This window comes from Pinus tabuliformis, chromosome 7 (genome assembly GCF_031772625.1).
Source record: "Pinus tabuliformis cultivar Carrire ecotype Pingquan chromosome 7, CPIR1, whole genome shotgun sequence".
NCBI classification, from domain to species: domain Eukaryota; kingdom Viridiplantae; phylum Streptophyta; class Pinopsida; order Pinales; family Pinaceae; genus Pinus; species Pinus tabuliformis.
The window spans coordinates 636,163,738-636,178,234 of NC_142293.1; the positions used below are offsets into that span (position 1 = coordinate 636,163,738).

The 14,497-nt window shown below is 37.6% G+C and overlaps 1 pseudogene; it reads left to right on the plus strand.

Moving 5' to 3' along the window:
- Window positions 1-255: 255 nt before the first annotated feature.
- On the plus strand, window positions 256-2,622 carry LOC149249050 (plasma membrane ATPase 1-like; annotated as a pseudogene).
- The last annotated feature ends 11,875 nt before the right edge of the window (window positions 2,623-14,497 follow it).

The window sequence follows — 14,497 nt, forward strand, 5'->3', positions numbered from 1 at the left end:
TATAAAGTGCATTTTGTCAAATTTACAGGTTCTGAGAAAGCCGCCAGTGAAAGAGAAAACTAAGCCATTGAATATAACTCGGAATATCACCTTCCAACGGCTCTTGTCTTCTTTATCATCCTAGACAGCATAAGACAGATGGATGCAAATGCTCACTGCTTTGTAGCATGTAGGCCAGTCAAGAAACTGGCCCCATAGCCAGTTCACAGTATTACTTCATCCTTATGGTTCCTGTGCATATTATCGGAAAAGAAGATGGCTTCTTGTTCTACCGTGTCACAATATTTCTCTCTTGTAGCCAGTATCAGTCACGACATACCCTATCCGCTCTTTTTAATTGAGGCTTTAATCATGTAAATTGTATCTTTGCACGGAAAACCTCCTGACTGGCAAGATTTTGTTGGTATTCTAACATTCCTTGTTATAAACTCTACCATAAGTTTCATAGAGGAAAACAATGCTGGCAATGCTCCTGCGCCACTGATGACTCGGCTGGCTCCAAAGAGCAAGGTCTGTTCACTATCTTTTGTATGAGTGGTAGCCCCGATATTTTCAGTTTTCTATCCTTGGTTTTGCGGGGAAGCATGCAATTGGATGTTCAGAATCCTCTTAAGATCATGGGTGCTGCAGTTTTAAATTCCTTAGTCAATGACTTAAGACTTTGAACTTAACAGGTTCTCAGAGATGGACAATGGAGTGGAGAAGATGCAGCGATGCTTGTTCCTGGTGACATAATCAACATCAAACTTGGAGATATTGTTCCTGCGGATGCGCGTCTTCTTCAAGCAGATCCTTTAAAGATTGATCAGGTCTTAACCCAATCCTTTTCTTTACTTCTTATTTCTGATTACAAGTGCTGGAATTTTCGGTATGCTTTTATATGGTTTCTGGGATTAACTTCGACTGTTTTGGTACTTTTCCTGAGCCACGTTTTATGACAATATTTTTGAATGTGTGTAGTCTGCCCTCACTGGTGAGTCATTACCAGTAACAAAGGGTCCTGACGATGGGGTTTATTCTGGCTCTACTTGCAAACAGGGTGACCTTGAATGTGTTGTCATTGCTACTGGGGTCCATACCTTTTTTGGTAAAGCAGCACATATTGTGGACAGTACAAACCAAGTTGGCCACTTCCAAAAGGTTGCTATTTATTCTGGGCTTCTGATTCTTTTTTTGTCCTTTCTCTTATTTCATAAATACATAATTTTTGGTGATACTGCAGTTGTACCAAATTGGCTAGTTAGGGTCCGTGGTAATATTGGATGATCCAGTACTGTTAGTTTCCTTCAAACAAGTATCAATTACTAATTGTTGTCATGAATAGGTTTTCACGAAAGGATATGACAAGGATGCTGTTGTCCTGATAGCTGCAAGAGCATCCAGAACAGAGAATCAAGATGCCATTGACGCGACAATTGTTGGGATGCTTGCGGATCCTAAGGAGGCAAGTATTTTTTTTATGTCATCATATTAAATTTTAGTTGATAAGCAGGCCTATGCTTATTTTACTGATTTGTATCTTTTGTTGTGGGTTTTAATATCCATGGATGTAAAAGGCGCGGGCAGGCATTCAAGAGGTCCATTTTCTTCCTTTTAATCCAACTGACAAGAGGACAACTCTCACTTATATTGACAATGAAGGGAAAATGCATCGAGTTAGTAAAGGTGCTCCAGAGCAGGTATTGTTCTTTGGATGTTTGACCTTCTTCATTAGGCTTGGTAATGGGCTGTATTGTTTAGAAACTGCTTCAAAACTTATTTGTACACATTCTATTAAAACTGAAATGACCAAATACTTTCTGCTAGATTCTTAACCTCGCACATAATAAGCCAGAAATTGACTGGCGAGTTCATACAGTTATTGACAAGTTTGCTAAACGAGGACTTCGCTCTCTTGCAGTTGCATATCAGGTTAATAATATGGCTTCTTTTGCTTTATCCGTGGGCTAAATCTTCCCAGTAAGTTCTTCTTGTTGATTATGTATATCTTTATAGCTATCTCAAAATGTTTGCAGGATTGATGCCTCTTTTTGATCCCCCACGCCATGACAGTGCTGAAACAATCACAAGGGCTCTTAATCTTGGTGTAAATGTCAAAATGATCACAGGTATGGTGAGGTTATGGTGTCATCAGTTTCACTACTGTTTTTGTAATGCAGCGAGCCGACATTTAACTATTTACTTGCAAATGTTCATCAGGAGATCAATTAGCTATTGCCAAGGAGACAGGTCGCCGACTGGGCATGGGTACAAACATGTATCCATCATCCTCTTTACTAGGTCAGGACAAAGATGAATCAATTGCAGCTTCGCCAGTTGATGAACTGATAGAGAAGGCTGATGGTTTTGCTGATGTTTTCCCTGGTGAGCAACAATTATCTTTTACTTCTGTGTTTTTTCAGATACCTTTATTTTTTCATTTCCTTAATTAGTGTTTGATTCCATATCCTTCCTGATTTTGACTGGTCATTGCAGAGCATAAGTACGAGATTGTTAAACGATTGCAGGCTAAAGAAGGCAGACATAGGAATTGCTCTTGTTGATGCAACTAATGCAGCAAGAAGTGCTTCTGACATAGTCCAATCAAGAAACTGGCCCCATAGCTATTTTGTTACTATGTAATATTTGCATCCACTGTGAAATGATTTACGGCTGAGAGTACCTGCCTGCCTTGAGCGACTTATATGAATTACTGGTTTTAAGGTTTAAAGATCGATTTATATGAATTATTGGTTTTAAGATTTAAAGATATTTTTCAGTCTAGGCAATTAATTTTTCAGTCAAGATTGAACAAAATGTTTATTTGTGGTTGAGCATTATTGAAAGGGCTGAATTCGATCACTTTGTATCTCCAAACCCTGTTCCTAAATGATTTTGTGCATTTCTGTTTAGCATCTTCATTCAAATAAAGCTTCTTTAAGTTCATAATGGTTCTTGTCATACCTGGACAGATGGATGCAAATGGTCGCTGCTCTGCAGCATGTAGGCCAGTCAAGAAACTGGCCCCATAGCTATTTTGTTACTATGTAATATTTGCATCCACTATGAAATGATTTAAAGATCGATTTATCGATTTATATGAATTATTGGTTTTAAGATTTAAAGATATTTTTCAGTCTAGGCAATTAATTTTTCAGTGAAGATTCAACAAAATGTTTATTTGTGGTTGAGCATTATTGAAAGGGCTGAATTCGATCACTTTGTATCTCCAAACCCTGTTCCTAAATGATTCTGTGCATTTCTGTTTAGCATCTTCATTCAAATAAAGCTTCTTTAAGTTCATAATGGTTTCATTTATGTTGTTTGAAAATGGCAGGAGCCCCCACCTCCAACATAGGCGAAAAAAGCATACATATAGCCCTTTCAATCTTGCTTGGTATCACGGGCATTGAATGCCCAAGCGTTAGGAAGCAAAGTGAAGTAATAAAAGGATTGAATGACAGTCCATTTATTCCTTGACCTCTGACTCCCATCCTCTCCAGACTTGGGACAATTTCCGCCAGGCCAACTTTTCCAAGTTCTGCAATTCAGTCCAGCTCCTGCTTGATGCAATCCATTTGCTGTTAGCTAACTTGCAATCTGCCTGCAGACCCCGGCAGGGGCTACCGCCACGGCAGTGGCTCCTGTTTAATACATGACTAAATATAATATTTTACGAGTATTAATCTTTATAATTTAATTATGTATTATAATAAATGAAAAATTATGATTAATAATTCACCACCAAAGTATGAAACGATAATAATAGTATAATCTGTAACATGTAATTATTACTAATAATTTAGCGATAATAAGACCAAATCAATATCATATATATATTTACCTAGGTAAGTAAGAAACATGATGATCTCTTTTTAATGACAACATATTTTATTTCTCGTAACCTATAATATCATGTAAGGAAGGTGTCGCTGTGAGAGAATTCACGTGCTTCACGATGACATCAAAAAATGGTATTACAAAGATATTAATCTTTAATGTTTTTTAAGCAAGGCGATTAGCCAAGACCAATTTGATGAGTTCACGGAGATAAACTTTTTATCCATTGATTCATCTATGATAATCAATTTGAATGAGTAAATTAAACATAACTTTTTAACAGAATCAATTATTTCCGGTAGTAAAGTCTAAATTTTTTATTTTTAGGAAAGTATGTTTTTCTGGATGATGTCAGAAAGTAGGTTTTTTTTTAATTTAATAGAATAGAGATGTTGTAATGTCTTGCTTTGTAAACATTTCACTATATTAAAACTTATATAAAAATAAAAATAAAAATAAAATAAAATAGGACTGAATTAAAACTTATATAAAAAAAAAAATTAATAATTAAAATAAAATAGAGATAAAATAGTCAATTTATGGTTTTTAGTTTTTTGGTTTAGGTTTTGACAATCCTGGTTTTTCCCATGGTATATATAATAATAATAATAATAATAAAATATAATTAATAATTAAAATAAAATAAAGGTAAAATAGTCAATTTATAGTTGGTGGTTTCTTGGTTCTAGGTTTTGACAACCCAGAGTTTTGTCTATGGTATTCTAATATAAGAATATATATAAAATAAAAGATAGAATTAATAATTAAAATAAAATAGAGGTATTGACCCATGGTATTCATGTGGAATATAGCCTATTTAAAGGGGGAAATTACAACCAAGATCCATCGAGAGGGATCAAATCTCTTTTTACTCTATAAGAGGTTGCATTTCATGAGATTTTTCCCTCTCAATGCTTGGTAGATCCAGTTAAGATAGATCTATGCTGCTTTATAAAAAATCACATCTTCATGTTTTGGATTGCCACACTACTTACAATTTACATTCTTATTGTTTGTACTGCCTTTCTTTCATTTTTTGTGTTTTGATCCTTAAGGTGTGGATTTTTCAGATCTTGCACAATGAAAATTAAGAATAGGGTTTTCAAATTTTGGTGTGAAATAGTCGATGACTCCTCAATATATGTTTAATAGTAGAAGTAACAAGGGCATAGTCCCTACCTCTACCACTAATTAATTGATTAAGGCCATGTTCCTTTTTGCAGGGCCCACATTTTCTCGTTATTGAAAAATATTATTTACACGTTCACATAAGAGTGAGAAGTGCAGTGTGCAGAGGGGCAATAAACATTTTAATTGTGTGCAATGCAAAGGATGTTGAAAATGGCAACGAGAAATGCTAAAAATAGAAATGCTATAAATAGCATCTCAGGTACCAACGTTGGATATAGCAACAAGGAATGAAAAATGGAAATTCTAAAAATAGCATTGCTATAAATAACATTTCGGGATAGATTCCAATTTTAATTAGTCCCTGAACGAAAATTGAGAAGTAAAATTCGAATTTGATCTTAGCAGTTGTTTGTAAAATAATTAATTAATTCATCTTAATTATTTAGGAAATCAAACATTCTATTGAGACATGAATTTCTCCATTGATTGAGGAGATAAGGATTAGTTAAAGAGATAAGGATGAGTTGTAATTAGTTAGCTCAGTTAACTGAGTTAAGTCCAGTTAGATTAGTTCAAATAGTTTGTTGAACTAATTGTGAGTTCAGTTAGTTAATGCATGCATGCATGTAACTGCTGCACTTTAGATAACTGAATATTCTCTCATAAATAACTCATGCATGTCAGTTCAGTCAGAGACCCAGTTGAGATCAGAGGAAGGGATAATGTACTATCAGTTGGAGGATTTTTCCTATATAGGAAACTCATCCATGCAGAAGGAATTATCTCCTTCAGGATTATGCAGTTACTTCTGAGTTTAGTGAGTAGTGTGAGAGGTGAATTCACACAGGTGGCAGCATTGGACCCCAGGAGAAACTGCGCAAGGAAATAGGAGGCTTGGAGGGCAGAGGAGAAGGTTTGTGAGAAGCCTTTGACTGTCTATGAGCAGCAGAGGGATTGTACTGAGAGCTGGATAGCTTGTGAGCTAAAGCTTTGTGTAATTCAGACATATTTTCATTTGTATGATAATACAGAGATCAGGGTTTTTCGCTGAGGCTTTCCCCAGAGTATTCTTCTGTGTTCATGTGTGATTGATTTCTCATTCTCTGTTATGTGTTCTAATTGATCTTGCTCAAAATCGATTAAGCTTCCACAAGTTTGTTTGTAGAGTAGATCAAGTATTTTGCTTTAGTATATTGCATTATCAGGTGATCTACAGTGAGAATTTCTACATGGTATTGGAGAAAAGGTGATCAAAGCGAAGAACAGTATACAAAGAAGGGAGAAGTTTGAAGTTTCAAGTTCTTGAATATAGAATTTGAATTCTTATCACATCTCAAATTTCACTAATGACATTTAACGGTTTAAGACTAGAGTATGCCCTTGATGGCAGCTCGAATTATATAGCCTGGAAGGATCACATGGAAGTAGTATTAGAGGACAACGGTCTAAAGGACTTCATTGATCAAGAAGTCCATAAGCCAGCAGCGACTAATGCTACAAAATTGGTGGAATGGAAGAAATGTGCGGCTAGAGAGAGGAGAATCCTTCTGGAAGGAGTTCGAGACCACATAGTCTCGAGTCTCCATGGGAAGGAGACACCATTTTCAATGTGGAAAACATTGAAAGATCTATATCAGAACAACAACGATCAGAGGAAGCTGGCGCTGAAAGACAAGCTTCGAAAAATCAAGTGTGAAAAGGGCGACATGATCTCTACATATCTGAACAAGCTCACCACCTGCAGGGATGAGCTTGGAAGTGTAGGGATCACAACAGCTGATGATGACATGGTGAGTCTTGCTCTCCTCGGTCTTCCTAAGAGCTGGCATAGCTACCAAGACTCGGTAAATGGAAGAGAGAAACTGCCAGATTGGGAACAACTTTGGTCGGATTTGATGCAGGAGGAGATAAGAAGAAGCACCAGAGATGGTTCTTCATCCAAGGAGGATGAAGAAAACTGTGCCTTAGCAAGTAAGGCAAAGAAAGGGAAGGAGAAGGATTCTCATCCCAAATCGAGTTCTTCCCATGGTGGGAAGAAGTTTGACAAATCGAAAGTGCGATGCTTTCATTGTCATGAGGTGGGCCATTTTGCAACAAATTGTCCATTGAAGAAATCCAAGATGGGATCCAAGGAAGGATCTGAAGGTGAGGCATTGGCCTCACAGTTCGAGTTGGATTTCACCCTCTTTGCATGCATGGTTTCATCCATGGTGGGATGTGGTTGGTTTCTTGACAGTGGAGCTTCATTCCACATGACTGACGATAAGAGTTTGTTCAGTACCTTGGAGGAGAAAGATCTCCAGATACTCATAGCGATGGGTAATGATGAAAAGTATAGTGTCTCAGGAGTAGGCACATTTATTTTTCAGAGGGAGCATGAAGCTCGCATTACCTTGACAAATGTGAAGTATGTGCCAGGATTGGAGAAAAACTTGGTATCGATCGTAATGCTGGAAGATAAAGGCTATGATGTAGTATTCAATAAGGGAAAGGTTTTCCTTAGGCACATCACCACGAGACAGGTGAAGCAGATCGGTTCACGAGTCAAGAACCTGTATTCTCTTGAGGTTCAAGATGCATGCAAAGCCTTGAGGAGCAAGGCTACTATTGGAGACTTGGTGGTTGAGAGGGAGAGTACGTTACCTCTCAACATGTAGTGCCAGAAGAAGTCTCAGACAATTGTGGAGGAGCCACAATTGGTGAAGCAGCTTCCAGAGGTTGTGGAGCAGCCACAACTGGAAAAGTTGAGAGGAGATCGAGTGGAGGCATCCACTCATGCAGAGACCTCTAGTAGGGGGAAATTTTGAGCCAAGTGGGCATAGGGATCACATGCATCCATACCTCCAGGTCGGAGGTGGGGCGATGTGGAGTGACAGTCCCAAGAAGGCTGGAATAGGGGTAGGATCATTGAGGTACCTAACCTCTTTGATTAGACCTTGCTATGGGAGCCCTGATGAGGAGTAGCAGGATTGGCTGAGTGGGTAGAGATAGATACAGATGGAGTGGTAGAGAGAGCTATAGTGCAGGAATCCCAAGACAGTGCAGAGCTAGCAGGCTGCAACAATGCGAGAGGCACAGGAATGTTGCACCAGTGCAGGATGGCACAGAGAGGTGTGAAACGGTGCGAGATGCATGGAGTGTTGTAGCAGCTCAGAGGTCATAGAGGGAGCACTTGTCAGCGACAAGGGATCTTCAACATCAGAGGATATTTCTAGCCCTACAGGGAGGTCAGTTGGGAGATTTTTTGTTTCTAAAGTTGTTGGAGCAACAACACTTGGTAGAAGTGTTGCATGCAAAACATTCCAAAGGTTTAGGATCGGGTTCGAGTTGAATGCCTTTCTTGTTGAGAGGGAGTGTTGAAAATGGCAACAAGAAATGCTAAAAATAGAAATGCTATAAATAACGTCTTAGGTACCAGTGTTGGATATAGCAACAATGAATGAAAATTGGAAATGCTAAAAATAACATTGCTATAAATAACATTTCGGGATAGATTCCAATTTTAATTAGTCCCTGAACTAAAATTGAGAAGTAAAATTCAAATTTGATCTTAGCAGCTGTTTGTAAAATAATTAATTAATTCATCTTGAGTTAATTAGTTGTAGGAAATCAAACATGAAGTCTATGTGAAGACATGCAACAATTTCTCCATTGATTGAGGAATTTATCCCTTAGTTAAAGAGATAAGGATGAGTTGTAATTAGTTAGCTCAGTTAACTGAGTTAAGTCCAGTTAGATTAGTTCAAATAGTTTGTTGAACTAATTGTGAGTTCAGTTAGTTAATGCATGCATGCATGTAACTGCTGCACTTCATATAACTGAATATTCTCTCATAAATAACTCATGCATGTCAGTTCAGTCAGAGACCCAGTTGAGATCAGAGGAAGGGACACTGTACTATCAGTTTTAGGATTTTTCCTATATAGGAAACTCATCCATGCAGAAGGAATTATCTCCTTCAGGATTACGCAGTTACTTCTGAGTTTAGTGAGCAGTGTGAGAGGTGAATTCACACAGGTGGCAGCATTGGACCCCAGGAGAAACTGTGCAAGGAAATAGGAGGCTTGGAGGGCAGAGGAGAAGGTTTGTGAGAAGCCTTTGACTATCTATGAGCAACAGAGGGATTGTACTGAGAACTGGATAGCTTGTGAGCTAAAGCTTTGTGTAATCCAGATATATTTCCACTTGTATAATAATACAGAGATCGGGGGTTTTAGCTGAGGCTTTCCCCAGAGTTTTCTTCTGTGTTAATGTGTGATTGATTTTTCATTCTCTGTTAGATGTGTTCTAATTGATCTTGCTCAAAATCGATTAAGCTTCCACAAGTTTGTTTGTAGAAGTAGATCAAGTATTTTGTTTTAGTATATTGCATTATTAGGTGATCTACAGTGAGAATTTCTACAAAGGACATTGAACAGTCTCCTTATGCGGAGTGTGAAAGTGGATTCAAAACTTTTATTGTACGTAGAGCTTCTGCGCTTTTGCTTATCTCCAAAAGTAGCTCTTGTTGGCACCTCCACACTTCGCACATGTGGTCGATCAACAATGTGTCTTAGAATTATAATAAAATATCAAGATTTTTTGATACATTGTACGAAATGCTAAGGTATTCATACATTACGCATATTCAGGAGACTTCATTTAAAATTAGAGCAGGGCCTATGTTTTCTAGTGCACATGTAGGTTTTAAACTCGTACAGAAATTACCTTCATACGAATTCTAAAACACAGAAAATAAACAATGCGAGAGCATAACACATAAAACACATATACATAGAGATTTTCCCCTGGATCCCAAAATCGAGACTACCAGCTTGATTTTTCATTATATTCCTTTCAATGTGACAATACATATATATACATGCCGAAGCATCCAATACCATGGACCGAAAACCATAGGTAGGTTCGCCCAACCTAATATAGGGTCCAATTTTTTTTTTCCCGTGGCGCTGCCCCGGACCTCGTAGAGGGGCTACCCACCCCCCTCAAACCCCCCAGATAGGGGGGGCTACCACCCCCCTGTGACCCCCTCGCTGTGCAATCGACGCAACAAAGGGGGGGCTCCGCCCCCCCTCTAACCCCCCGGTTCACTACGTAGGTTAGTCATGGAAAGAATATAACACAACCCAACAACATAGTGCATAAGTGAAATTCACATTTTCTTTGTGTGGAGTGTGGAAGTGGAGTAAATTTTTTTATTATACAAAACGCTTCTTCACCTTTGCTTATCTCCACACATAGATCTTGTTGACACCTCCGCTCTTGTGCATTGTTGCATTGTTGTTTTGTTTCTTCTAATATTTTCTTATTCACAAAGAAGTTATTTTGTGTTAGTTTTTAAAGAAGATACAATCATTCCATGGTTTTTTGATATATTGTATGAAATGTGGAGGTACAGATTCATACATCGTATTGAACATAGTTAATCGTTAAAAGGAGACTTCGTTTGATATTAGATGCTAAGGCCACAATGTAGAAGGGTAGTGAACATTTTCTTTGTGTGGAGTGCAAAAGTGGAATCTAAAATTTTATTATACGAAGCGCTTCTCTACTTTCGCTTATCTCTGCACGTAGCTATTGTCGGAACCTCCGCACTTTGCACATGTGGCCCTTCAACAATGTGTCTTAGATACCAAGGCTATCTTTCTTTTTGCAGGGTCTACATTTTCTCATTATTCAAAAGCAACTTGCGTTTCCACAATTTGTTGTTATTTGCATGTTTGCATAAGTGCGGGAAGTGCGAAATGCGGAGGGGAAACACACATTTAATTATGTGCAGTGCAAAAGGGAAATCAATGTTATCTTTGTACAGAGTACGAAAGTGGAGTCAAAACTTTTATTATTCGTAATGCTTCTCCACTTTCGCTTATCTTTGCACATAGCTCTTATCAACATCTTTACATTTCGCACATATGGCTTCTCAACAATGTGTCTTAGAATTATCACGGAACATCAAGATTTTTTCATATGTTTCACTAAATGATAAGGTACAGATTCATACATTGTACTGAACATAGTTAATAGTTACACATTAAAAGTAAACTTCATTTAATATTAGAGCGGGGCCCACATTTTCTCGTGCGTAGCATAGAACGGTAGTGAGTGTTTTGGGTGAATGCATGAAGACGGGTTACACTTTTGGGCCAAATGTGGTGATACAATTTCAAAATTTTACTCTTGTAGCGAATTGAAGCCCTTAAAATTCATATAAGCATTGTGAATTTTGATTCAGAGTAAAAAGACGATTTGTGGAGAATTATGTTGTTGTCCTGATTGTTGAGAAATCAAGGGCAACTAGATTAGGGTTATTTCTCTTACTTTGATAACTTCTTGTGATGTTGTTTCACTTAACTTGATGTACTTTGTAGTTAGATTCTTCTTTACTTGATAATTATTATAGTGTTCTTTATCATCAAACAACTACCAAACAATCAGAAGATTAATAGGACAAGAGGACACAAGATATAGGTTGTAAGCCAGGGCCAAAACCTCTCCTCTTGAGAGGAAAACCGATAAGAATTATTCTCTTCTTATAGAATCTTCAAATGACAAATTCCAAGGCCTAAGGCCCTTGACAAAGACTCATCCAAGACCAATTCAAAACCTCTTCTTGATGAACTTGCTTCTAAAAAAGTCAACCCCAAGTCAACCTTCTTCAGAACTTCATATTTCAACCTCTTCTTTAGAATTCAGCTGTTGCTTCAGGACTGCAATTTTCGGCCTTTGTTGTAAAAGCCCTAATTCACACATGTGGGAAAAGATGGAAATTTTATCCTTCTCTCTCCTTCGCTTAGATTGCCACTTCTTCCTTGAAAGTTCACCTTGCAAACTTGATTCTTTTGACACTAGATTCAGATCCTTGTGGTGGCTGCAATTCGGTCTTGCTGCAACTAGAAGATGCCTTAATTTTCTTCACACGTGTAAGAGGAAGTAGCCCAAAATAGTCTCCAAACAATTCGCTTTCTTGTCCTTTATTTCTCCTCTTCTTCGCTCTTTTCTTGATCTCTTTCTTGTCCTTGTACAAACTTCTTGGATTGCCACTTCAAATGAGGTCAAGCTCCTATATATAGGCTTCTTGTGAGGTTGAGTTTCTCTTCATGAGGCCGACTTGTCACTTGTAGGCCGACTTCCCTTCTTGCAGGTTGATTTGGTCTTGGAGGACATTTGACTCTAAATAAATTTCTTTTACATGTTACAAAGTGCCCAATGGGGTTTTTAATACAACAATGACTCAATTGACTTCTTGAATCCATGACAAACCCTAGAAGCACTCAATGGGTGGTTGAACTACAAATAAATTGACCTTGAGCATGAAACCCATGATACAAAAATAATAATAATATTTTTTCTTTCTTCTTACAATATACAAGGATCAAGGGTACATTTCATATTTATGAACACTGAGCCTAGTTACATATTTCAACACTCCCTCTTAACTAGGGAGGTATTCATAATACATATAAGGTACTTGGACATTCTCATACTGTGGAATTCTCATAAGAAGATTCATACTGGTAAGCCATCTCATCATATCAACCAATATTGCACATAGTAAGACCTTGACTAAAAAATCTATCTCTCCACAAGATTAGAGCACAATGATGGTGAGACAAATGATTTATAGACACCTTCATCATTGTCTCTCAAGGAACATACCCCATCCGTATGTTCACAAGGTATGTCCTTCTAGGATCAATCTGTCTTGGATTACCACATCCTCAAGGAATTTCCTCTTTGACTACTCTTACCTTTTGGATGCCCTACCTCATCCTCAAAGAGTATTGGTATTATTATCAAATGCTTACCCAATCCTCCATTATTTCTTCATAAATAAGACAAGAATGATGTGTCTATTGATCCCTCCCAACTTGTTGAGAAGTGCAACAATAAATGCTCAATTTGACTTTACCTTGGTCAAATTGAAAAAATTTGATTTTCCACATCAACAGACAACTTGGAGGCAGTTAATTGAGGTGACATGGATCTTGTCACTTAGTTAACTTAGTAAATTCGAGTTAGAGGGTTTAGAGTTTAGTTAAGAATGTGTGATTGCTAAATTTTAGTAATCCAGTTCCATTATTTCCAGTTGTATTCAGTTAAACTAGTTCCAATTATTGATAGAACTAGTGGAAGGTCAGTTGTGCAGCGGGACAAAAGTCTCAGTGATCATCTAGTTAACTAATCAATTAGCTCAAAATAGCTAGTGCATGCAAGGAAATTCAAGTTCCTCAATTGCGTTGGAGATTCCGAGGTAGTGTAACAAGTAGTTGTAAACTAGTTTGAGTGTACATGTGTTGCATGCAGTTAGATGATCAATACTTGGGAATTGCACAATCAATTGGAGGAAAAATTCCTAAAAAATAGGGGTTAATTCCTCATGATTTGCGCAAGGAAATAAGGGTTCAAGCTAATTCAGAAATTGATTAAGTCTACGTTAGAGCCTCTCATTGAGCAGAGAGATAGGCTATTTACTTGCAGGTTGTGCTCAGAGCGGGAAAGAAATTGTAATATGTTCTCTATTCATCTGATTAATGCAATAGGCTTGAGGGGTTTTTCCTAGTTGGGTTCCCCTAGAAAATATTGTGCATGTGTGGTTTTTCTTATTGCATGTTTGCAAATGTTGTTCTAAATTGTGAATTAAATTTCGCATATCAGTAGAGTAGAATTGCATCTCTTGATTTTAGATTAAATTTCCTGAGCAGTTGCAATTATATCACCATATTTCTACATGCTATTAGAGCCCTGAAATCAAATTAGAACCAATATTCGAACTTCTCTCTCAAGAATTTTGAGTGCAGGAAGTGTGAGTGCAGGTAGTGTGAGTGCAAGCAGAGTGAGTGCGACAATTTTTTCTTCAAGATCGGGAGACTATCTTTCAATGGCCTGAGATTGGAGTATGGATTAGAGGGTAGTTCAAATTTCATAGTCTGGAAGGATCGAATGGAGGAAGTTCTTGATGACAACAAATTGATGGAATATATTAAGACAAACGTTCCAAAACTAGGATCAACTGATGCACAAAACCTAGCCCAATGGAAGAAAGATATAGCCAATGCAAGGAGATCAATATTGGAGGGAGTGAGAGACCACATTGTCTCAAATATCCATGGGAAATAAACTCCTTTCTTAATGTGGAAGGAATTGACGGAGCTATTCAAGAATAGAAGTGACCATAGAAAACTGGCACTCAAAGATAAACTTCGAAATATCAAGATGTAGAAGAATGACACTATTCTACAGTATCCCACCAAATTTACACAAGTTCAGGATGAGTTTGGAGGGGTTGGTGTGAATGTTGCAGAAGATGAATTAGTGAGCCCAACTCTTCTAGGCCTTCCCAAAAGTTGTCATAGCTACCAGGATTCGGTGAACGAGAGGGATAAATTATCAAATTTGGAATGCTTATGGTATGATTTGGTACAAGAAGAGATTAGGTGGAATATCAGAGATGGAACCTCATCCAAGGGAGAGGATGAATAAAATTTTGCATTAGTTGGAAAGGGAAAGAAGGGAAAAGGGAAGAAATCTCAAATCAAACCAGAATCTA